Source organism: Gadus morhua, unplaced genomic scaffold (genome assembly GCF_902167405.1).
Source record: "Gadus morhua unplaced genomic scaffold, gadMor3.0, whole genome shotgun sequence".
Classification (NCBI taxonomy): Eukaryota; Metazoa; Chordata; class Actinopteri; order Gadiformes; family Gadidae; genus Gadus; species Gadus morhua.
The window spans coordinates 160,382-185,096 of NW_021964149.1; the positions used below are offsets into that span (position 1 = coordinate 160,382).

Sequence of the window (24,715 nt, forward strand, 5' to 3'; positions counted from 1 at the left end):
ATTTTGATTTCCTTTTGCGACACAATAGGGTGTTTAACAATTTAATAATCAGTAGGTTTGATGTGAATGTGAGGAAGGAATGTGATGTGTGCGGAGTGGGGGTGGAAACGTGTATGCATGAGTTTGTTGAATGTTGTGAGTTGGAGGGATACTTTGTGAAAATTAAAGGATTAATAAACAGATGTTGGGGAGGAGGGTTTGTGGAGAGAATGGAATGGAGAGGGTTTGTGGAGGGGAGCACTTTTGTTGTGCTTGGAGGCGATGGGGAAGTGAAATTGGATTTTGGATGAGTTGAGGTCAGCAGGGTGACTGACTATTTTTTTTTAATTTCTTGTTAATTAGTGTTTTAAGTTCATGACTTTTTTGATTTGGTGAGGGGCCAGTGTATTGAAGGTTTTTACAAAAGCATCCTGGCTAACCCAGTATTGTTTGTAGTTATTTTGGTTTGAGATGGATAAAAAAAAAGAAAAAAAAAAGAAAAGGCACGCCCGATCTCGGTAGCTAAGCAGGGTCGGGCCTGGTTAGTACTTGGATGTGTGACCGCCTGGGAATACCAGGTGCTGTAAGCATTATACTTTTTCTACTCGAGCTCATTGGATGCAATGGCCTACCGTGCGCTGAATGATTATGCCGCTACATACCTCATCCAGACATCTGTCTCTATACATCACTTTACTCCGGCTCACACTGGCTCTATAAAAACTTTTATTGCTACTGCCCCCATTCACAGGGACCTTGCAGGGAAATTGGAAGGAAATTGAATATTTGCAAACATTATTTGTATAGGCCCCGTCAACGTGTTGCACAAAGGATCATGGGAAATATCTGAGTGTGTGTTGCAGTCTGTGATGAAGGTAAACGACGGTGCCATGCCGTAATTCCGACGCCTCATTGTTCCGACGTCTCAATGGTCCGAAATATTTCCCAGCCTCTCTCTCTCTCTCTCTCTCTCTCTCTCTCTCTCTCTCTCTCTCTCTCTCTCTCTCTCTCTCTCTCTCTCTCTCTCTCTCTCTCTCTGCACCAAAATACAACCTAGGCCCGCATATCACGTTCACGATGAATATTGGAGAGCAAAGTCGCAAATTTGGTCGAAAACACCCACATTTCATAAACTCACATGTATACCAACTACAAATATTATTGGGAGAGAGAAAAGACAGCTCTGTCCTCGCAGGACAGTTTATTTCAGCTTGCCACAACATGAGAGAATGACATTCTAGACCAGGCCTCACTGTTTGATTGATAACTGATTACTAGTAACCTATAATGCCTTTTATGTAGCTTTTCATTTCATTAATTGAATGACTTGAATTATTATTATTTTTTTTACTATTAATTCTATATGTCAGTATCAGTATGTTATGTTATATTGTTATAGGTTGATATATGTACATATTGTTCTGACGTTCTCTATTGTTATTATGTGTAATATTTGTATTACTGTAACGCTTTTGCAACACTGTTTGGCTTACCAATAGTCATGCTAATAAAGCTTTTTGAATTGGAGAGAGAGGGAGAGGGAGAGGGAGAGAGAGAAAGAGAAAGAGAAAGAGAAAGAGAAAGAGAGAGAGAGAGAGAGAGAGAGAGAGAGAGAGAGAGAGAGAGAGAGAGAGAGAGAGAGAGAGAGAGAGAGAGAGAGACTATAACTTTAGTTTGCTGAAGTCTTCGAGCTGTGATTGGACCATCTAGTCACCTGTGGCCACTAGGGATGGGCAAAATGATTATTTTCCGGGAACTAGTTCTTTCAGTTCAGTTCACTATAACGATTAGTTTATTTGATTCGTTCGTTTTGATTCGTTTGTTACGTTCGTTAACGCCCCCCCGCGAGACGGCCGTGAGCATAATTTAAACCACTTCTAGGCTCTAACCCCCTTGGAAATCGAGAAGATACACTAAATAGTATAACCAAACGTCCCACCAATATTTATACCTCTTGCTTACTCTCTATATTTCATTCATGGTTTTACATTTATAATTTTATTTTACTTCACATTTAATTCTTCATTGTTCAGGCATTACAGAACTTTCATGGTCATAAATAAAAAATACGAACTGCAGTTTAATTTCTTTATTTGTTCTTAAATTGACGTAGAATGGAGCAAAGACTCCTGGGATTGGGAAATGCGTTTATCCAATAAACAGATGGAGGTCAAGTCTATTTTCGAAATTTAGGGGGATATATGAGTGGCCCCACGTCGAATGGTATGACCCAAGATACGTCAGACAGAAAGCGCGCATATTCGACGGTACCGCCTTGTCATTTGTTTACCCAGGTGCCATTGCAACACCATTGCTACCTCTCATTGGCTGAATCTTTGAGAACGTTGTAGACTCAATCAATATAAGTCGCGGGGAGACTCTGTTCGTTTGTATATTTTATTTACGTGACCATATTTTTGGTTTATGTTAAAAAAATGAATCAGGGAACCAGTTCTTGTCGTTCACGTTCGGGATTCGTTCGTTGTAACGAATCGGTCGCGACGACTCATCCCTAGTGCTCAGTGGAACGTGTGTGTGTACGCGTCTACTACTGTCACTGTCACCGCGGCTCGTTTTTTGTAATTGTATGGACATTTTTCACGGTTTGCTATTGCTCTGTTGTACCTGATGAAGTCACTATTGTGACGAAACGTCGTACCTGCATAAACGGTAATTAAACCCAAATAAAAACAGACTTTTTACCGGACCACTCGTGTTTTTATTAGTTTTTAACCTTTCGCCATTTGCCTTTCACGCAACCTACCGTTGATGATGCCTGCTCCGAGCCAGCGCGACGACTGGACTCTGGTCCAGCACGGAAGACGCCACCATAGACCCCGGGACCCATCGGATATCGCCCCTCTGGTTAGTCTACCCATGAGACGCACTTACGCGTCATTCGCGGACCCTTACAGGCGCGACTGGGTTCCCCGCGACCCCCCTCCACGTGACTGGGAAGCCCGCTCACGACCCGCCCGGGACCCGTCTCCCTTCGAGTCGGCCTCGTATCCCCCAGCTTTCCTGCCTCAGGCCTACCGGTCCGGGTTTTTGCCACGACGAGATGAGCGCAGCTACCACGAAGCTAACGCGTGCCAGAACTTCCGCCCGTGACCGAGGCCTACCTACCGGCCCTCCACGACCACGCCACCAGGTGCCCTCCAGAACGGGTCCTAGGCCCCGTGCCCGACCCCGCCCTCCACGACATCCCAGACCTCCGGAGACGTCTGCCGCGCGCTCCAGACCCCTAGCTCCGGACGCCCCACGTTCTGATGACCCGGACTTCGCGCTGAAGAACCGCCTTATCTTCGCGGCCATCAAGGCGGCCCACCACCTGGACAACGCCTCCGGCCCGGACCCTCTCCCCATCATCGCCAGGCTCACCGCCTCCTTGACGGCCTCCATCCGCCCTGCTGTCCCCAACGCCGCGACCCTTGCCTTTCTTTATGGCAACGCTCGCAACTGGGGACACACCACCACCATCCTCCTGCGAGACCACTACAGGGCTACGGTGGCCCCGCGGACGCCCTGCGTGACGGCTCCCTGCCCTCCTCCGACCTGCCGCCTCCCTCCCCGGACCCCGGGGCCCCGGACAGCGATGACCGCGAGGACCGCTCTCCGTCCCAGGCCAGCTGCTATTCCCTCTTCTCCTCTCTGTTCCTCCCCACTTCCTCCCCCCCTCTCCCTCTTCTCCCCCCTCTCCCTGCAGTCTTGAGACCCCCTGCCGCAGAGAACGACACCTACCTCCGTCCTGCCTTGGCTCCGGACCCTCGCTACGCCCCCTCCGCCAGCTCCTGCGTCTCCCGGCACGACACCTCCCCATGTGTTTGCCCAGACCAGCGCTTCCGCCCGTCCATAGTGTTCCAGACTCTTCCTGTTACAAAAAGCCAGAGACTTGGAACCCTAAAAGTGTGATGTCGTGGCCGAGTGGTTAGGGCGATGGACTAGAAATCCATTGGGGTCTCCCCGCGTAGGTTCGAATCCTGCCTACAACGGTTTTATCTGATTACGAATTTTCATTCCCTTGGTCAGCCAACACATACACATATTACGGTGAGACTGCATGAAATCAGAAGGCGCCATATTTAAAACCTGGCATTATCTGGACAGGCTCTTAGCATTCGATGCTTTTTGACAACATGTTCTCCAAACATAAAATGTAAATATTTCAAGGTCTGATAGATCTGAAGACTAGTGTTGTCAGGTCCAAGTGCTGAATGCCATGTACGAGAAAACCCTTGGTGTGTTCCGAAGCCGGTTTAAAATGTACATGCTCTAGCAGTATGGGGTTGTAGCTCAGTGGTAGAGCGCATGCTTTGCATGTATGAGGCCCCGGGTTCAATCCCCGGCATCTCCATTTGATTGGCCTAGAAAAGTCAGGTGAGTGCTATTTTGATCAAATGAGGTCACGCAATGCTTAACCTACCAAAGATGTTGCCGAATGCTAATGTTCGAAACAAGTGAGAGAATTGAAACTGTGTTGTCGTCAACGATACAGGTTAATCAGTGCGTGCGATTTCAAAAGCGCACGCTTTTGTGCGCTTGTGCGCTCAAAAGCTAGTGTGCGCTCAAAAGCTAGTGACGGTCAACACATTGATATGAGTACGGTACGTTTATGCACTAAGTGTTGACAGCCACAGAAGAGAAAAACATTGTTGCGTCACAACAAAGATTCAGGCCTGCCGACAAGCGTTGGCCAGTTCTGCTATCTGTACGCAGACTACTTCTCTAAGAAATGTATGATACCGTACTGCCAGTCAATAACTGATTTCCCCTCTTGTATCGTTAAGCAAACTTTCATGTATCGGTTGCCACATGTACAATTGAAGTAATCTGTTTTCGGCTCATCTGTAAAGCTTCTCATGTAGGAGTGCTGAGGTCCGATCACTAAGATGTGATCAAAGCAAGATGTGGTCAAGGGTGTAGGACTATTTCACAATTTGATCACACAGCCTCAAGCGTTGCAGTCTGTTACTGTTCGAACAACTGATAGACTTGAGGTCGATAAGCACCATTGTCCTGGCCAAGCGGTTAAGCTGATGCACTAGAAATCCATTGGATCCCCCGCTCCATGATTGAAATCTGCCACACCAGTTTACCACCTCTGCTTTTAGCAGGCAGGCCAAATATCTTCATCTCTTAGGATGGTCTAGTGCAAGTCAACCTATTGATTGGCTGTATCATTAAGCAAAGCTTCAGGTATTGATAGTAGAGATTTACTGTTTAATACATTAAGGGGATGTAGCTCAGTGGTAGAGCGCATGCTTCGCATGTATGAGGTACCGGGTTCAATCCCTGGCATCGCCAAATTGTAGTGAAGGTGACGCGTGGATTATGAATGATTCGCTTTTATAAGGTAGAAGTCAAAAATGATCCGATCACGAAACATTGCTGAATGTTACTGTGTAATGAATGTTTAAACAAAATGGGGTCACACAATGCTTTACATACCAAAAATGTTGCAGAATGCTAATGTTTGAACAAGGTAGAGCATTGAAACGTTGAAGCTGTGTGGTTAAGGTGATGGACTAGAAATCCAATGGGGTCTCCCCGCGCAGGTTTGAATCTTGCCGTCAACGGTACAGGTTAATCGGTGTATGTTTAAGGGGCTGTTTAAAGGATCAACAGAAATATGTCATGGTACTGCAGACTTCTTTCGTTGTCTTCCCAATCATTTGCTGAAGCATTACTCCTGAACTGAGAGGGGTGCTGTGGCTTGGACTGTCATAGTGACTGTTTAGTTCACAGAAGAGGCAGTGTTCAAATCACATCAGTAAGTTGTATAATGTAAGTAACCTACTCAATTGGAATTCCTTTAGCCGCCAGCTCTGATAGCTTAACACATGATCGGGTCACGCTACATGAGACCTTTTTCATTGGTGTCTCTCTGATCACACAGCCTCAAGCGTTGCAGTCTGTTACTGTTCGAACAACTGATAGACTTGAGGTCGATAAGCACCATTGTCCTGGCCAAGCGGTTAAGCTGATGCACTAGAAATCCTTTGGATCCCCCGCTCCATGATTGAAATCTGCCACACCAGTTTACCACCTCTGCTTTTAGCAGGCAGGCCAAATATCTTCATCTCTTAGGATGGTCTAGTGCAAGTCAACCTATTGATTGGCTGTATCATTAAGCAAAGCTTCAGGTATTGATAGTAGAGATGTACTCTTTAATACATTAAGGGGATGTAGCTCAGTGGTAGAGCGCATGCTTTGCATGTATGAGGTCCCGGGTTCAATCCCCGGCATCTCCAAATTGTAGTGAAGGTGACGCGTGCATTATGAATGAATCCCTTTTATAAGGTAGAAGTCAAAAATGATCCGATCACGAAACATTGCTGAATGTTACTGTGTAATGAATGTTTAAACAAAATGAGGTCACGCAATGCTTTACATACAAAAAATGTTGCAGAATGCTAATGTTTGAACAAGATAGAGAATTGAAACGTTGAAACTGTGTGGTTAAGGTGATGGACTAGAAATCCATTGGGGTCTCCCCGCGCAGGTTCGAATCTTGCCGTCAACGGTACAGGTTAATCAGTGTATGTTTAAGGGGCTGTTTAAAGGATCAACAGAATTATGTCATGGTACTGCAGACCTCTTTCGTTGTCTTCCCAATCATTTGCTGAAGCATTACTCCTGAACTGAGAGGGGTGCTGTGGCTTGGACTGTCATAGTGACTGTCTAGTTCACAGAAGAGGCAGTGTTCTAATCACATCAGTAAGTTGTGTTAAGCTATCAGCCAGCTCTGATAGCTTAACACATGATCGGGTCACGCTACATGAGACCTTTTTCATTGGTGTCTCAAGTAAACATTACCATAGGGGTACTGTGGCTTAGCTGGTGAAAGCGCCTGTCTTGTAAACCGGAGACCCTGGGTTCAACTCCCAGCAGTACCTACACATTTTGCAACAGCATCATCTGGTGTAGATGTGATAAAAGTGTTTCTTGCAGTTAAAAAAAACGGAATTGTCCTAACTGGCAATCTTGCTTGTGGTTGTAAGCTTGCAATCCATCAATGCAATAGACTTTCCATCAATGAAAGCAAAATTCTCTAAAAAATGTATGATACCCTAGTGCCAACTAATGACCTATTTGTCCCTTCTATCGTTAAGCAAAGCTTCAGAAATCGGTTTTACAGATGTACAATTGAAGTAACACAGGGGACTTCTCTCAACGGCAAAGCGTATGCTTCTCATGTAGAAGGCCTGAGGTTCAATGCCTGCCGTCTCCAAGATGTGATCAAAGCTAGCTTCAGTCAATTTGAAGATTATTTCAAAATTAGATCAAGCAAGGCTTAACCTACCCTAAGTGTTCCAGACTCTTCCTGTTACAAAAAGCCAGAGACTTGGAACCCTATAAGTGTGATGTCGTGGCCGAGTGGTTAAGGCGATGGACTAGAAATCCATTGGGGTCTCCCCGCGCAGGTTCGAATCCTGCCTACAATGGTTCTATCTGATTACAAATTTTCATTCCCTTGGTCAGCCAACACACACACATATTACGGTGAGACTGCATGAAATCAGTGCAAATATGTTAATCTAAGCATATAGAAGGCGCCATATTTAAAACCTGGCATTATCTGGACAGGCTCTTAGCATTCGATGTTTTTTGACATGTTCTCCAAACATAAAATGTAAATATTTCAAGGTCTGATAGATCTGAAGACTAGTGTTGTCAGGTCCAAGTGCTGAATGCCATGTACGAGAAAACCCTTGGTGTGTTCCGAAGCCGGTTTAAAATGTACATGCTCTAGCAGTATGGGGATGTAGCTCAGTGGTAGAGCGCATGCTTTGCATGTATGAGGCCCCGGGTTCAATCCCCGGCATCTCCATTTGATTGGCCTAGAAAAGTCAGGTGAGTGCTATGACACCTTACCGCCAGCCCTGCATACACCCCCCTACGAACCACAAAGCCACTATGTGGTCCCTCCCTATCAGAAAACCCATAATTATCACGGGCGATTCAAACTTGGCCCGGATTCCAAAAAGAAAAATGGACGACATCCAAATAGACAGCTTTCCAGGAGCTACATTAAGACACCTAACAGCCGTCTTACTGAGACACACATCTCCCAGACCGGACACTAAACTCATTTTGTTATCCATCGGCAAAATCAACTGTCTTAGAGAACAAACAGCCATCACAATAATCAAGGACACCCGACGTTTAATTAGGACAGCCAGAGAAAAATTCCCCCAGGCTCGCATTGCTATTACCCCTCTTAACGGTATCTATCAAACTATCCGCCACCCAACTCCGTTGTGTCAAGGCTTTTAACGACTTTATTAGAGATAATATCGAGGACGTTGACTCCCGTGCTGGCTACCTTAACACACTGTCGACACTTAAGTTCCAGACCGCCCATGACAACATTCACTGGACTCCGGAGACAGCGATGTCTATGCTGGATGACTGGCTGACTCAGCTGGGTTTATAGCTAGACCACCAGGCGCAGCACCGTCCCCTCCGTCCTCAGTATCTAACGTCACTAACCTTTCTGCTCTTCCTCTGTCCCCGTCAGAACAGGAGATCCTCGAACGAGGCCTCACCTTCATCCCGACACCGTCACTCCCAGACCGTGACCTGTTGAGACTACACCGTCTATCTGGGAACCAGCCATGAAATCCATCTCGAAGCCTATACGCCAGCTCATCGATCAGGACCTCCGTTCCTTCCGTGACCTCCGACCTCGACGTCCTGTAGGGGAGGACAATATTACTGTCCATCAACAACAGGCCCTCAACAAATTAAAATCTCGCCATGAGATAATTATTAAACCGGCGGATAAGGGAGGGCAAATTGTAATTCAGGATCGAACTAATTACATTCTGGAGGCGACACGTCAACTTAATGACCCGGTCTACTATCGCCCCCTAACGCAGCCCATGTACCTGGAGACTCAGGCGATGGTTAGGGTCTTAATTATTCTACCTTCTCCCAAAAATACACAAACCCCCAGAGAATTGGACTGTTCCATTCGTGGTCCCTCCGGGACGCCCCATAGTAAGTGACTGTGGCTCTGAATCGTACCATTTGGCGGAGTTTATAGATTTATATATAAACCCCCTATCCCATACTCACCCGAGCTACCTCAAGGACACATATACATTTTGTGAAGTCAACTTGGAAAATCCCCGCTGGATATGAAGGGGTTAATATGCAGCGCCGACTGACAGCTGGGGGAATCCCTCCTCAGAGCGTTACCTGGGAAATCCGCGTCATTGCGTCACCTGACCGGAAAGGACAGAAAGGGGAAGAGAGACTCTTTCAGGAAACGCCAGTTGCAAACAAATCAGACAGCGTTCTGTCCAGCAGCAGCAAAGCTGCGCTAGAAAGCGCTGAAAAAGCAGCGCTGGTACAGCCATAAAAAGCCTGGAGAAACGGCCGGTAAGAGAAAGATTTTGTTAGTGTAAGGATTGTAATGTTGCGCAACCGCTTGTAGCGCACGTTAAAACGTGCGCTTAAGCATGGACAATTGTTTGGTGTTTGATGCCACATGATTGTTTGACTGCAAATTGTTTCAAAACAAATGGGGTTTATTTTTTGATCTGTAGATTGATAGAAATGATCTGAATACTGCTAAAGTTATTTCTATTTGACTTTATTGATCTATTTATATTTACATTTCAAATGAGTGATTATATATATATAAAAAAAACCCAGTTAAGATTAATTTGTGCATTTAAAAATGAATTGATATTTAAAGCAGTTAAAAATGGAAATGGTTTCATATATTTAAAACAGAATTCATGAAAATATGCTTAGACATTAAAAACTATTAATAATATTTATATTTATATTTATAAGTATTTAAATGCATATATGGAAAACATGTTTGTATTTACTATTTCATTCTGCACTGCATTTACTGTAGTTATTTTTGGTTTTCTTTAAAGGTTTTTTACCTTGCAGTATACCTAGCAGTTTACCACTTGCAACCCACTTACAACTGTACCCACAATACCTACCTGCTACAACTTACCTGTACCTGTGAAAATACAAAAAGAAAAGTAAAGAGGAGTTAAAGAAGGAAAACGGTGTGGTCATTGCATGAGTGGAACCCAGTTAAACCTCCTATGGTCTGTACCAATCCCAAGCAGGGAAGCTGCACAAACACTAGATAGCTTGACATTTGTTAACAAGTTAAAAAATCTCACCGTCCCCGATAACACGTTTATCTTTTCAATCGATGTAGATTCCTTGTACACGAACATTGACACTGTCCTGGGCCTTGAGGCGGTGAAAAAAGCATTGGCTTCGTCACCTGATCCATCTCGTCCTGATACATTTATTTTAAAGTTTTTAGAAATCGCTCTTACCCTTAACGACTTTTTATTCGACAAATCGTTCTTTCTACAAATATGCGGCTGCGCCATGGGGAGGAAATATTCACCGGCCTACGCGGACATTTATCTGGCCGACTGGGAGGAATCTGCATTTCTTAAATGCCCGTCACGCCCCTTAATTTATTTCCGCTATCTAGATGATATCTTTGGACTCTGGGACAAATCCGAAACGGAATTCAACCACTTTATGCATATCCTCAACTCACACCACCCCCGTATCAAACTCAAACACACTCTCCATCTTCGGCAGGTCCCCTTCCTTGACACGATAGTTTTTTTCACAGAGACGAAGGATGGACACAAAACATTAGCCACCAAGGTTTATTTTAAAGACACTGACAGGCATTCCTTATTATTTAACACCAGCTACCATCCCCGGCATACTTTCAGCTCCATCATCAAGTCACAACTAATCCGTTTCCACCGCATCTGCTCTCTACCTCATCACGTAGAGGAGGCCACCAGGACCCTTTTCAAGGCCCTTAGACCTCGCGGCTATTCCAAACGTTTTCTTCTGACTATTAAAGGGGAAGTGACCGCCCTCTTCCAGCCAGGCTGGCCCGTTCTCCCTGGAAAAAAGAACACGGAACATAGGTTAATTCCATTAATTACTACATTCTCGCGACAACTAGGCCCCCTCAAGCAAGCTATAAAGCAACATTTTAATTCTGCCATACCTCAAACCGCCCCACTCGCTTCTTTTAAAATTTTAATGTCACACCGCCGTAATAAAAATCTGCAGGACATGCTAGTCCATATGGCACTCAACAAAGCAAAACGCACAACCTTCGACCCCTACTTCTCTAACCTGAAGTACATCTTCAACTGTCGAGCCGGTGCCCCCATCTCGCAGACCTTCACACTACTCTCCTGCAATGTCCTCTACGCCATCCAGTGCAAACTATGCAGGACCATCTATGTGGGCGAAACGGGAGCTACTATTAAACAGAGGTTATACCAACACATTTACCATATTCAGAAAGGAACAAATGATAAACGGCTCTATACTCAATTCATCTCACATCATATCAACAACTTTTCATTGTCCGGTCTAGAGACCAATGTCGGTTGGTCCCTGGTCCAGTGGAGAGCTGCTGAGAGAAGGTGGATCTTTAGGCTCTCCTCCACAGCCCCGTTTGGCCTAAATGATGATCCGTCTCGCCCCTCCATCCGTCCCGGTCCTAAAACATAGCCACTCCATCAGTTCCTTACCATAACCTCTTCCCTCCCCCACTCCTAAACATAACCGTTCTCCCATGTTTTATTTCTTTTATTGTTTTTATTTCATTTCATTTTATGGATTCCTAATCCTAATCCTAACCCTAACCATAACCTGTTTGGCCTAAATGATGATCCGTCTTGCCCCTCCATCCGTCCCGGTCCTAAAACATAGCCACTCCATCAGTTCCCTACCATAACCTCTTCCCTCCCCCTCTCCTAAACATAACCTTTCTCCCTTATTTTATTCCTTTTATTGATTTTATTTCATTTTGTTTATTTTATGGAAGCAAAAGTTTTTAACGTATTTTAATTGCTTGTGCCCGTGCCCTCCTCTCCTCCTGTTACATGTTAGTAGTGCATGGGAGACTACATGATAGTCCCATGTACTGCTGCATGGCGCATGAGGGAGCGCCCTAACCCAAACCCCTAACCCTAACCCAAGAGGAACCTCTGGTCCTGGGGCAGGACATCCCACTTGGCAAAGTCAGATATTATTCTTCCTCACTGTGGCCCTACTTTTGTCCTTCGGGCCAAGTGCCTTCACTTTCTCCTTGAAGGACAGGAACACTCGCTCCATTATGGCCCGTGCTTGAGCTGCCCCATAATGTGTGTCCCTCCGCGGGTCATCCCTGACCACGTTCGATGGCATGACTGTGAGGTTCATAAAGAACCCCCCGTCTGTAATGGCTATATAGGTGCCATGTACATGTTTGAGCATTCGCTGCTCCTTTCCGCTGAGTCCTGCCAAGTCAACGTGTTTTCTGATAAAGTGGTAGTGGGGAGCCACCACTAGGGGCCACTTCATCGATAAAAAATTTACCCCGGTATTGAGGGCGCTGAGCTCCCTCACTTCCAACACAATCCCATCGATGTCGAAAGTGAATTCAAGGGATGCCATCTCGCCATCACAGCATGCCGCTGATAGGGGACAAACAACCTCCTCGTCTTGAAGAAATTCTGTGGCAGACTTGGCCTTTTGAAAAGGTTCCAGCACACTGCTGGTGTTGTCAGCAGCAACTTCAACAAAAGCCGGGACTTCCGGCTCTGGGTCCTCCCAGAGCATTGCTGCAATTTGTTATAGCACTCCAAAAATTAGAGATTTTGTTAGGTGATCGAGGACGGACGGACGGACGGACGGACGGACGGACGTCCGTCCGTCCGTCTGTGCTTACCTTACTTAAGGCCAGACATGGCAGGTGAATAGGGTACAATTTTTAAATACAAGGGATCACCATGAAACTTTACCAGTTGATTACATACATCATTATAAGAAAAAAATGTATAACAAGTTTTTGAATTTTGCATATTTAATTATGCTAATTAGGCTGAATCTCATTAAATATGCACGTTTTTGCATATATTTCCGGTGCATGAATCTTAAACTGTGATAAAGCCAGGACCAAAATTCTTTTTTTATTTTGTTTATTTATCAAATGACAAAAAATCCACACATGGATTTTAAGATATCTGCTTTTATGACCTGGGAAATCAAAATATACTATCCATGGCCTTAAAAACCCTATTTTCGCCATGATTTCCAGGTAAAATGACCCATAAATCTGGCCAGGAAGATGTGTAGATGTCTTCATAACAATGCTATGTGTGAAACTGGGAAGTGTGGTGTACCTAGGTTCTACATAGGCTGAGAAATGTGCACCTAAAAATGGAAAAACACTCATTTTGAGAAAACGGCCTTGAAAGATTCTTATGGCAAAAGCCAACCAAGCTTGAGAGCATACCACGTGATACATTCGAACCAATCGTCCGGTCGGAAATCGAGTCCAGCCAATCAGATATCAGTTTTATGTTGTGCAGCAGATCGAGTGCTTTCCAATGATACCACGGAACACATATGACAGAGACCGGCTGTAATTTGAAACGGTGCGTAATAAAGCAAACGTTTGGTGAATTTTCTGTAAAATTCAGAGGCGCAAGTTGACAAACTATAATAAAACAAACACCTAAATGTTTCGTTTTGACATTTTTCTTTCTTTTGTGCGAAACATTACATGTTAATGGTGCAAAATAGCCCAAAATATCAAAATTGACCAGTGACTGAAAAATCAATGATTTTGCCTGCCGTGTCTCGCCTTAACTGTGCTTACCTTACTTAACTGTGCTTACCTTATTTACCTGTAGGATTTTGCTATGCCAAGCCCAATGGCCTTTCTCTAAGGCTCAGGGTTAGCCTCTCCATGCATTGTCAATGGGGGGAAATCTATTTGGGGGAAAATTACGTCGGGCTCAGTGCAGACTGACTCAGGGGGCTCTAAAACACTCTCAATTTTTTTTTTCAAGACTCTACCTATCTCCCTTCTACTTTTAATAACCTAAACATACGTCAATTGATTTGGATCGGTTTTAAGTTATTTTCTCGGCCTAGGAAGGGGCTAGAAAACATAATTCCTGCAGATGCAGGATCGGACCGAGCCCAGCTACTCACCCATAATCGTTGGGCGCGATTGCACCAACTAGTGGTTGAGAAATAATTAATTGCTGACATTTCCTAACCCTATTCATTTGGATCGATTTTAAGTTATTTTCTCGGCCTAGGAAGGGGCTAGAAACATAATTCCTGCAGATTCAGGGTCGGACCGAGCCCAGCTACTCACCCATAATCGTTGGGCGCGATTACGCCAACTAGTGGTGGAAAAAAAATAATTGATGACATTTCCTAACCCTAACCCTATTTATTTGGATTGGATTTAAGTAATTTTCTCGGCCTAGGAAGGGGCTAGAAACATAATTCCTGCAGATTCAGGGTCGGAACGAGCCCAGCTACTCACCCATAATCGTTGGGCGTGATAGCGCCAACTAGTGGTGGAAAAAAAATTGACCACAGACCACCACCAAACGACTCAAAATACCCTGAAACGTGCTCCTAGACACTTTCTGTGGGAACTTTTTTTTCACTCCACACTTTATTTTCACAAAATTTTCACAAAATCTTTACATTGGGGGTCAATGGCAACTATGTGAAGGAAGTTAGCTACAACTCCAAAACTTCGCACACCTGCCGACGGAGCCCAGGGAACCTTCCACACTAAATGCCTTCCACTAAAAATATTGTTAACACCCCTTTTTCCCGCGTTTAGTGGAAAACTTAAAATGCGATTTTCTATACCAAAACAAGTCACCAGGCGGCCACATTTTTGCAGACGTCGGCCTCATCAATTCCTACCACCCATAGGAACCTTGTTCCCACGCCCCTCCCCCTGCTCCCGTGAGATCGATTTTAGCTGTTTTCCCATGTTAAAAAAAGTTGCCACTAGGGGCGCCAAATTTCTAGGGTATGGAGAGGGGCCCAAGGGATACCACTGGCACTATTCAGAATTTCCACGCCCCTCTGTAAAAAAAAAACGCTTCACTTTAAAGTTTTAAAATCAAAATTGCAGTACTCAAAAAAAACGCTAGGGGCGCCACATTTCTTGAGCAAGTCCGCTGGGCCTAGACCTAGCCGAGGGTAGTCGCCGGTCTGTATGCCCGAACTATCTAAAAAAAAACGTTTTCCAAAAGTGGTAAGTTGCCCTTACCCTAACCCTTCCTCTGACGAAGCCTAACCGGGTGAAACGTTAGGAACGCTCTCTATTTCTGTGGATGTAAAGTCAGTTATTCTGGTGAACTGTTGTTTTAGCAACTTTGGAGTTTTTAATTTGGATGTACTTATTTAAATTCTTTTACTTTGTTTGTTTTAACTTACTTTTAAACAAAGCCTGTTTTTACTTGGTCAACCTGCATTTTGGAGCGATTAAACTTTATACTTTTTTAACACCTGTGGAAATTACCTCATTCCCTTTGGTTTTAATCGAATCTCCTTCAAATGCTTTTTTGGCTGGTGAGTACAGAGACATCTACGTGTTCAGCTTTTTTTAACTTTGGACTGTAATCAGTTTTTGGGATATTCTACAATATCAACGACATCCTGTCGGGGCCTGCCCGTAATTCCGACGCCTCATTGTTCCGACGTCTCAATGTTCCGAAATATTTCCCATTAGATCGACATGCCACTATTCCGACGGTTCAATGTTCCGAAAACGAAACCCATTGGTCCGATGGTCCGTTTGTCCGACTTTTCAAAAAGGAGGCGCATTAGGCCGACGGTTCAATATGCCGAATAGGAAAAAGAGTTTTATACCTCGCTCGCTCCCTCACTCTCACTCTCAGTGTGTGTGTGTGTGTGTGTGTGTGTGTGTGTGTGTGTGTGTGTGTGTGTGTGTGTGTGTGTGTGTGTGTTCGTGCCCGTGTTGAGAATTAGACCTCCGCTCTCTGTCCATGGTGCTGCAACACTGTGTCGAAATGAAGTGAAGCGTTGTCTTTCAAAGTTCATCGTGAACGTGATATGTAGGCCTAGGTTGTATTTTGGAGACAGAGAGAGAGTGAGAGTGGGATTGAGAGAGAGAGGGAGAGGGAGCGAGCGAGGTATAAAACTATTTTTCCTATTCGGCATATTGAACCGTCGGCCTAATGCGCCTCCTTTTCGAAAAGTCGGACTAACGGACCTTCGGACCAATGGGTTTCGTTTTCGGAACATTGAACCGTCGGAATAGTGACATGTCGATCTAATGGGAAATATTTCGGAACATTGAGACGTCGGAACAATGAGGCGTCGGAATTACGGCATGGCACCATCCTGTCACCTAACCCAAGCACAGCCTACCTCACAGCTAAAGACTACTCGACGGAACCGATTGGGGAAATCGATTTTATTCTTGCTAAGCTAACCATGCCTCCTAGCTAAAAGACATTGCACCAGCTGACCGGTTATGACATTATTATTATTTTACATTCTTTGTTCATCCTATGATTATAACTGCATCTATTGTTTTAATCTCCATCTTTTGCAAGCTTTGGTTTGAAACTTATTCTAATTTAGTTGATTTTACATCTCTCTTTTATCTTTTCCTTCTTTTCTCTATGTTGGTTCTTTTTAAACAATAGTCCTAGGCCTTTTTTATTTTCATTCCATTTTATCTTATAACGAAATGGCTAATGATTTTAGAAATAAGTTTAGCCTATTGGGTAGGCCCACTCACCTTACAGACCCACAGAAACACATAAAATTGACTCCGGTCGGGACGAGTCCTTCAACCGATCTAGACCCGAAATTAATCAAACATTATTTTCAAATATTACAATCAATTCATCATACAGAAATTCTAGAAGAATCCATTAGAACAGGTATCCCACCATTAGGGATGGCTAGGAAGGTAGCTCAACTTACAGCATTCATCAAACCGGCGGCACCTGACGATCTGGTCTTAAACCAAATAAAAGAGAGCACAATGGAGTACATGATTATAAATTTAAAGACCTTAATACAACATCATACACATACTATAGCAAAGATCCGTACTAACCTGGGGCCATTTAACAATGAGGCCCTCGACAGAGCCCTTCGGTGGGCCCACCAGCGTTATGGCAGACGCCTTACTCCGTCTTCCATCTCCGCACTACGGCTGCTGCTGTCGGCCCCGGATCCGCCACCGCCTGCCACTCCGCTGCTCCTCTCGGACCTTGGGGCCTTTCCACCGCTTCCCACACGACCACAGTACACTATGGCACCTTTCAAGCATCGAAACACCTTAGTTTTTCTCAGTCGCTTTGGTTCATTTCTCAGATCAGAATTGAAATTCTCAAAACTACCTGTTCAATCTTCACATCAGTGTGTCACTTGTGCACATGAAAACAGTTTCTCATTTATTTGAACACGTTGCCAATGCTTTGGTACATCCATGCACATGATTATGTACAATTCTCTGCTCTTTCCTACATTATCAATTGCTTATATCAAGTTGATCAAAATGTATTGCAATGGTCTCTATGGAATAGTCTCACCCCCACAACATTTAGGTATTAGTTCATCAAGTCTTTACATGCAAAATGGTTGAACAAGTTGTCATATGTCAAGCCTATTTCTATACATTTCTATACACTGGCATTAGACTCTTTTTTTTGTTCTTTTTTCTATATCTGTCCTGAATTGGTCAATTGCTACCAGGTGAATCTTGACTTTCCCTAAAGAAGGGAAATCTGTGAAGTGTTAGATCAACCAACGATCAACCAGTACTGGAATAGCTCAAAGGTGCATCTCCTGAACCATGAACTGGCAAGTATATAGCTGGACACAACACAATGTTACATTGTCTGAGAATTTGTGGCCCAACAGACAGGAACGTCAGGAGTTGTAGGATGACTGCACTGTAATTCCTACAGCAATGCATGTACAGTTTACCCTAAGGAGATTTTCCTATGTTCACATTTCTAGCAATGACATGGTCTGTCAACAAATTACAGCACAGTCAAAGCGTAAATGTGAATCTTGTCCAATCTCTTGCAATCAATCTCCCAGATACACTAAGGTGTAACTTACAATTTACAATAATTGTCTTCAAAACTTTAGACATAGTTTACATCAGAACATCCCTCCAGAGTACACTGTTATATTGACAACATGACTAAGCAATTTGACTGTCTTATCCGTAGACAATGACACAAGGACTTGTCATTCTGATGGCACTGACATGTTCATTGAAACAGATATTTACTTTTGAGTGATGAACTAAGGATTTTGAGCAAGAGGCTGGCTTTTGCAGTTAATCCATGGTGTTTTGCTATTTGAACACATTGTTTTGAGAAATGCACTTACTGCTTTGCAAATTTCAATTCTGATCTGAGAAATGTACCAAAGCGACTGAGAAAAACTGTAATGCTACCGTCCAGGCCACTAACTATTCCTTCACTTCTTACCCTTCCAACTCTATGCCCTAACTTAACCCGACATTTTCCTACATCTGCCCCTCAACCACCGCGACCTAGCCGCGTCCCGCTACCACAAGGCCCACAGCGCTTACCAGTGACCAGGCCACGTCCTCCTCCGGTCGTCCCACCGGTGCGGACCACCTCGGCAGTCATTGACCCTCCTGGCGTCCTGGAGACGAGCCTTGGATCTCCCACGCCGGACCCGGAGCCCCCAGTCACCATTACCGCTTCCTCAGCCCCTAGACCCAACCGTCTCTCCCTCGCAAGTGCCACGACCCGGAAGCGACTCTGTCCATCGTCCTCCTCGCCGGCGCTGACCACTCCACCACCTGGTCAGGCAGTGTTACCTTCCATGACAAGGAACAAGATAATCATCACTAAGAATGGCTCAATTCAGAACTCTGACTCACTCACAGGTTGCGTGGAGATTCACCCTCGCCCTCTCACGCCTCCTCTGACCACTCCTGCTGTTGTTGCCCTTGTCCCAGTGGGGAAAGGTCTGAGTCGCCAAACCCCGACTTCTCCTTCCCTTTTCTCTTCCCCTATGCTCAGTGCTTCCTACCACCAGCCCTGCATACACCCCCCTACGAACCGCAAAGCCACTATGTGGTCCCTGTCTATTAGAAAACACATGATTATCACGGGCGATTCCAACTTGGCCCGCATCCCAAAAAGAAAAATGGACGACATCCAGATAGATAGCTTTCCAGGAGCCACATTAAGACATCTAACAGCCATCTTGCAGAAACACACATCTCCCAGATCGGACACTAAGCTCATCTTATTGTCTATTGGCATAAACAACTGCCTTAGACAACAGACAGCTATCACAATAATTAAGGACACCCGACGTTTAATTAGGACGGCCAGAGAAACATTCCCCCAGGCTCGCATTGCAATTCCCCTCATAACGGTATCTATCAGGCTATCCGCCACCCAACTCCGTTGTGTCAAGTCTTTTAATGACTTTGTGAGGGAGAATATCGAGGACGTTGACTCACGTGCTGGTTATCTCAACACACTGTCGACGCTTAAGGTACGAACACACCAAACGCGTAACCCGCGTAAGATTTACGTGCGTAACGCAGCTAAAATGTTGCTTGACCGTTTTGTGTCAAAAATGGTCCTACGTACGCAGCTACGCGCCTGTGGCTGCGCTTGATTTAGGAGTCTGAGGAAGGAAACCCAAACGCCGCCGTGTTTGGGTGCATGATAGAGTTTGGATCGGGTTAGATTAAATAATCTCAGATATAAATAACAATAATCGGGTTAAATAACTTCACATGGTGTGTCTGGTGTGTTTCCAGCATTCGTAGTGTTGATCAGCAGAGATAAAGTCCGCCAAGACGTTGAGGTTGCGTAGCAACCAGAGACGCTGTCCATGCAAGTGAATGGAGCGTTCCCTCTTCGTCATAACTATCAAACCAAACATCCTTCACATTCACCGAGCGAACATTATGAAAGTAAAATGCACATTTCTCGCTAAAAATGTTTACATAAACGCATTTAATGGCGTAACTATGTTACTATTTCAGGAGATCCTCGAACGAGGCCTCACCTTCATCACGACACCGTCACTCCCAGACCGTGACCTATTGAGACGAGATCTACATACTTACCACAGACGGTTAAAAATTCTCGATTATTTTAAATATAACACAGATTATTTTTACTTACCTTTTACTACGCCGTCTATCTGGGAGCCAGCCTTGAAGTCCGTCTCGAAGCCTATACGCCAGCTCATCGATCAGGACCTCCGCTCCTTCCGTGACCTCCGACCTCGACGTCCTGGAGGGGAGGCCAATATTACTGTCCATCAACAACAGGCCCTCAACAAACTAAAATCTCACCATGAGATTATTATTAAACCGGCGGATAAGGGAGGGCAAATTGTAATACAGGACCGTACTAATTACATTCTGGAGGCGACACGTCAACTTAATGACCCGGTCTTCTATCGCCCTCTCACGGATCCTATGTACCTTGAGACTCAGACAATGGTTAGGCTTTTAATTGACCAGATGAGGAAAAAGCATTTCATCAGCGCAAAACAGGCACACTACCTATACGGCCCGGATCTCCCTCGGGCGAGATTATTTTACCTTCTCCCCAAAATACATAAACCCCCAGAGAATTGGACTGTTCCATTCGTAGTTCCTCCAGGACGCCCCATAGTTAGCGACTGTGGCTCCGAATCATACCACCTGGCGGAGTTCATAGACTTTTACATTAACCCCCTACCTCACACTCACCCGAGCTACCTTAAGGACACATACACCTTTGTCAACAAGTTGAAGAATCTCACCGTCCCTGATAACACGTTTATCTTTTCAATCGACGTTGACTCCTTGTACACGAACATCGACACTGTCCTGGGCCTCGAGGCTGTGAAGAAAGCATTGTCTTCGTCACCGGATTCATCTCGTCCCGACACATTTATTTTAAAGTTTTTAGAAATTACCCTTACCCGCAACAACTTTTTATTTGATAAATCCTTCTTTCTACAAATATGCGGCTGCGCAATGGGAAGGAAATATTCACCGGCCTACGCGGACGTCTATCTGGCAGACTGGGAGGAATCTGCATTCCTTAAATGCCCGTCACGCCCCCTAGTCTATTTCCGTTACTTAGATGATATCTTTGGCCTCTGGGACGAATCAGAAACGGAATTTAACCATTTTATAGATATCCTTAACTCACACCACCCCCGTATCAAACTCAAACACACTCTCCATCTCCAGCAGGTCCCCTTCCTAGACACAGTAGTTTTCTTCACAGACACGAAGGATGGACACAAAACATTAGCAACCAAGGTTTATTTTAAAGACACTGACAGGCATTCCTTATTATTTAACACCAGCTACCATCCCCGGCATACTTTCAGCTCCATCATCAAGTCCCAACTAATCCGTTTCCACCGCATCTGCTCTCTACCCCACCACGTAGAGGAGGCCACCAGGACCCTTTAAGGCCCTTAGACCTCGCGGCTATTCCAAACGTTTTCTTCTGACTATCAAAGGGGAAGTGACCGCCCTCTTCCAGCCAGGCCAGCCCGTTCTTCCTGAAAAAAAGAACACAGAACAAAAGTTAATTCCATTAATTACTACATTTTCGCGACAACTAGGCCCCCTCAAGCAAGCTATAAAGCAACATTTTAATTCTGCCATACCTCAAACCGCCCCACTCGCTTCTTTTAAAATACTAATGTCCTACCGCCGTAATAAAAACCTACAGGACATTTTAGTCCATACGACTCCCCACTCTCCCTTACCCCACTCTTCTCACCCTCTCTAACTCTAAACCCTTCAACGTCCTATCACCCCTCTGCCCACTGGGTTTGAGATGTGAATAGGATATCAGATATGCCCAGAAAGGCAGGGGAGAATGTAGGGACAGACATCCCACACCTCCTTACCTCTGACTCCCCACCCTTTCCCCCCACCACTCTTCTCACTCTCTCTAAACCTAAACCCTTCAACATTTAAAATTTAAAAAGTTTGTTTTTAATCCTAAACCTAACCTTTAGCTTTATTCCCTAAACCCACCCCTAAAACCATTTTGTATTTATTTAGAATGATATTGTTACGGATTTTAAGCACATAAACTGCCCCCACATAGCCACTAGGAAGCAGGATCTAACACACAAATTGCATAACCCTCACGTAGCCACTAGGAAGCGGGATCAAACACCATTAAACAGGCGAGGAGGGAGGAACCATTACGTCACGTTGGCCACGCCCACTTGACCCTATAAAAGTCGACAGAGAGATTGGAGGGCAGAACACATAGCCAGACCCGCAGAGAGCCTGCATCTCGAAGTAGCTGTACTATATTTCTCTCACACACGTTAGATACTATTCCCTCCCTTCGACTTCATAGTTATCATACCAAAATGACCAACGAAGGCGAAGGATAAATCTGGGGCAAGTTTTTCTTGCTTTATTTAAAACTAAACAATATTAAATTACCTGATGCTATGCTATGTATGAGGTGCAGGTTATTTTGTAATTGTTTTAACATTTCCTGGGGTTATGCAGTGTATGGAACTATTTTCTTTAGACTTTTTCCCTACCACTTATCTAAATCTAAATCCTAACCTTAACCCTTAGCCTTATTCCCTAACCTTAACCCGAGTGGCTATCCCTACCACTTATCTAAATCCTTTCCTTAACCTTTAGCCTTATTCCCTAACCTTAACCCGAGTGGCTATCCCCACCACTTATCTAAATCCTAACCTTAACCTTTAGCCTTAATCCCTAACCTCAACCCGAGTGGCTATCCCTACCACTTATCTAAATCCTAACCTTAACCTTTAGCCTTATTCCCTAACCTTAACCCGAGTGGCTATCCCCACCATTTATCTAAATCCTAACCTTAACCTTTAGCCTTAATCCCTAACCTCAACCCGAGTGGCTATCCCTACCACTTATCTAAATCCTAACCTTAACCTTTAGCCTTATTCCCTAACCTTAACCCGAGTGGATATCCCGGGCCCTAACCTTAATCTTTAGCCTTATGAGGCACCAAATGAGGAGCACTAACGAGAAAATCTTTCCCATCTTAACACCAAACGAACAACGATAATTCTATCCTATCTTAAAACTAACCGAGGAGCACGAACGAAAAATCTATGCCCAAAGCTTCTTTGAGTCTTATGCTCCCCAACCTAACACGAATAATAAATATATAGAACTGAACTGAACTACTGAACGGTTATGCCGCTTTTCCACTGCATGGTACCAGCTCGACACGACTCGACTCGGCTCGCATTTTTTGCGTTTCCACCGTGAAAACATGGTATCTGGTACCTGAAGTGGCTGCTTTTTTTAGTACTGCCTCGCTCTAGGTTCCAAGCCAGCTGAGCCAATGCTAAAAGGTGACCTGTACAATCAATATCCTATATTGCAGAATGGGCCCGCACCTTTCGCCCACTCTCACTCAGCACAGGGGCCCCACAGGGTTGTGTACTGAGCCCTTTACTCTACTCCTTGTACACACATGACTGTGCCCCATCTCACACTACCAACACCATAGTCAAATTTGCAGATGACACAACTGTGGTGGGTCTGATCACCAAAGGTGATGAGGCCAATTACAGAGAGGAGGTTCAAAGGCTGACAGAGTGGTGCTCAGAGAACAACCTGAGCCTCAACATCAAAAAAACAAAATAACTGATCATTGATTACAGGAAGAAGCAGGACACACACACACCACTACACATCAACGGGGAGACGGTGGAGAGGGTGTCCAGCTTCAAATTCTTGGGCATACACATCTCAGAGAACTTATCATGGGCAATAAACACAACAGCAATAGTTAAGAAAGCACAGCAGCGGCTATACTTTCTCCGCACACTCAGGAAAGTCAATCTCTCACAACAGCACCTAAGGTCCTTCTATCGCTGCTCCATCGAGAGTGTGCTCACCTATGGAATCCTGCCCTGGTACGGTAGCAGTTCTGCTGCAGACAGGAAGTCACTGCAGAGGATTATTAAAACCGCCCAAAACATCATCAACCAACAGCTACCTACCATGGACACCATCTTCAACTCCCGATGCTTGCAGAAGACACACAACGTTATGAAAGACTCATACCACCCTGCCAACTATCTGTTTGAACTGCTGCCCTCAGGGAAACGTTACAGGTCCATCAGAACACGCACCACAAGATTCATAAACAGTTTCTATCCCAAAGCAGTCACCATACTTAACTGACTTGAAAATAAATCCACTAGTTCCGACAGTATTAATCCATGACGTCCACATGTAATGCAATGCTCAGTGCTTTACATATTTGTACCACTATTTTAAGGCATACTATTTTCTTTTACTATTTTTTAGGCATACAATGGCACTAAGTTAACGGTATAGTGTGTGACGACATGAATGTAGTGAGTAAACGAAATGTTGAACGTATTTTCTTTATTTATTTATTATTTATTATGTTACCTTTTTAAATGAGACCAGTACGTGAGTGCACTGAATTTCGTTGTACTTCTGTCCAATGACAAATAAATATATCCTATCCTATACTGAGTAAATCTTTCAAGGTGGAGAGTCTGTACTGTCATGCAGTTTTCTTCGGTTTGAACAAATCATAAGTGTTATTTGACCTTGATATAACTACTGTAGCCGTAAAACTTAGGCTGAATCACTAACAAAGTGTAAATCATTTAAAACATATTTCAGCAGACACTTGTTAACTCTCTGGCCACTTCTACTCATGTAAACTTCAACCTCCAAAACAATCTTTGTTCCTTTTTTTATTTGGATATTTCTGTTTAAAAAAAAAGGGTATGGCACCTGCTTGTTAAAATAATGAAGGTCAGAGTTGTTTTATTTTTTCAGGCCAGAGAGTTAACAAGTGCTAAGAAAGTTACTCCAAAGTTTCTGGAGGTCGGTGAAGACGCA

At 44.4% G+C, this 24,715-nt stretch overlaps 7 non-coding genes across 7 annotated transcripts; all 7 read left to right on the forward strand.

Annotated features, from left to right (window-relative positions):
* Positions 1-3,889: 3,889 nt before the first annotated feature.
* On the forward strand, positions 3,890-3,971 carry trnas-aga (transfer RNA serine (anticodon AGA)). The gene has a single exon. It is a non-coding gene; the product is annotated as a tRNA-Ser (tRNA).
* Positions 3,972-4,261: 290 nt separating this feature from the next.
* trnaa-ugc (transfer RNA alanine (anticodon UGC)) lies at positions 4,262-4,333 on the forward strand. Its single transcript has one exon. It is a non-coding gene; the product is annotated as a tRNA-Ala (tRNA).
* An 878-nt stretch (positions 4,334-5,211) lies between these two features.
* Positions 5,212-5,283, forward strand: trnaa-cgc (transfer RNA alanine (anticodon CGC)). Its single transcript has one exon. It is a non-coding gene; the product is annotated as a tRNA-Ala (tRNA).
* An 875-nt stretch (positions 5,284-6,158) lies between these two features.
* On the forward strand, positions 6,159-6,230 carry trnaa-ugc (transfer RNA alanine (anticodon UGC)). The gene has a single exon. It is a non-coding gene; the product is annotated as a tRNA-Ala (tRNA).
* Positions 6,231-6,801: 571 nt separating this feature from the next.
* Positions 6,802-6,875, forward strand: trnat-ugu (transfer RNA threonine (anticodon UGU)). The gene has a single exon. It is a non-coding gene; the product is annotated as a tRNA-Thr (tRNA).
* A 467-nt stretch (positions 6,876-7,342) lies between these two features.
* Positions 7,343-7,424, forward strand: trnas-aga (transfer RNA serine (anticodon AGA)). Its single transcript has one exon. It is a non-coding gene; the product is annotated as a tRNA-Ser (tRNA).
* A 314-nt stretch (positions 7,425-7,738) lies between these two features.
* trnaa-ugc (transfer RNA alanine (anticodon UGC)) lies at positions 7,739-7,810 on the forward strand. Its single transcript has one exon. It is a non-coding gene; the product is annotated as a tRNA-Ala (tRNA).
* Positions 7,811-24,715: the final 16,905 nt, after the last annotated feature.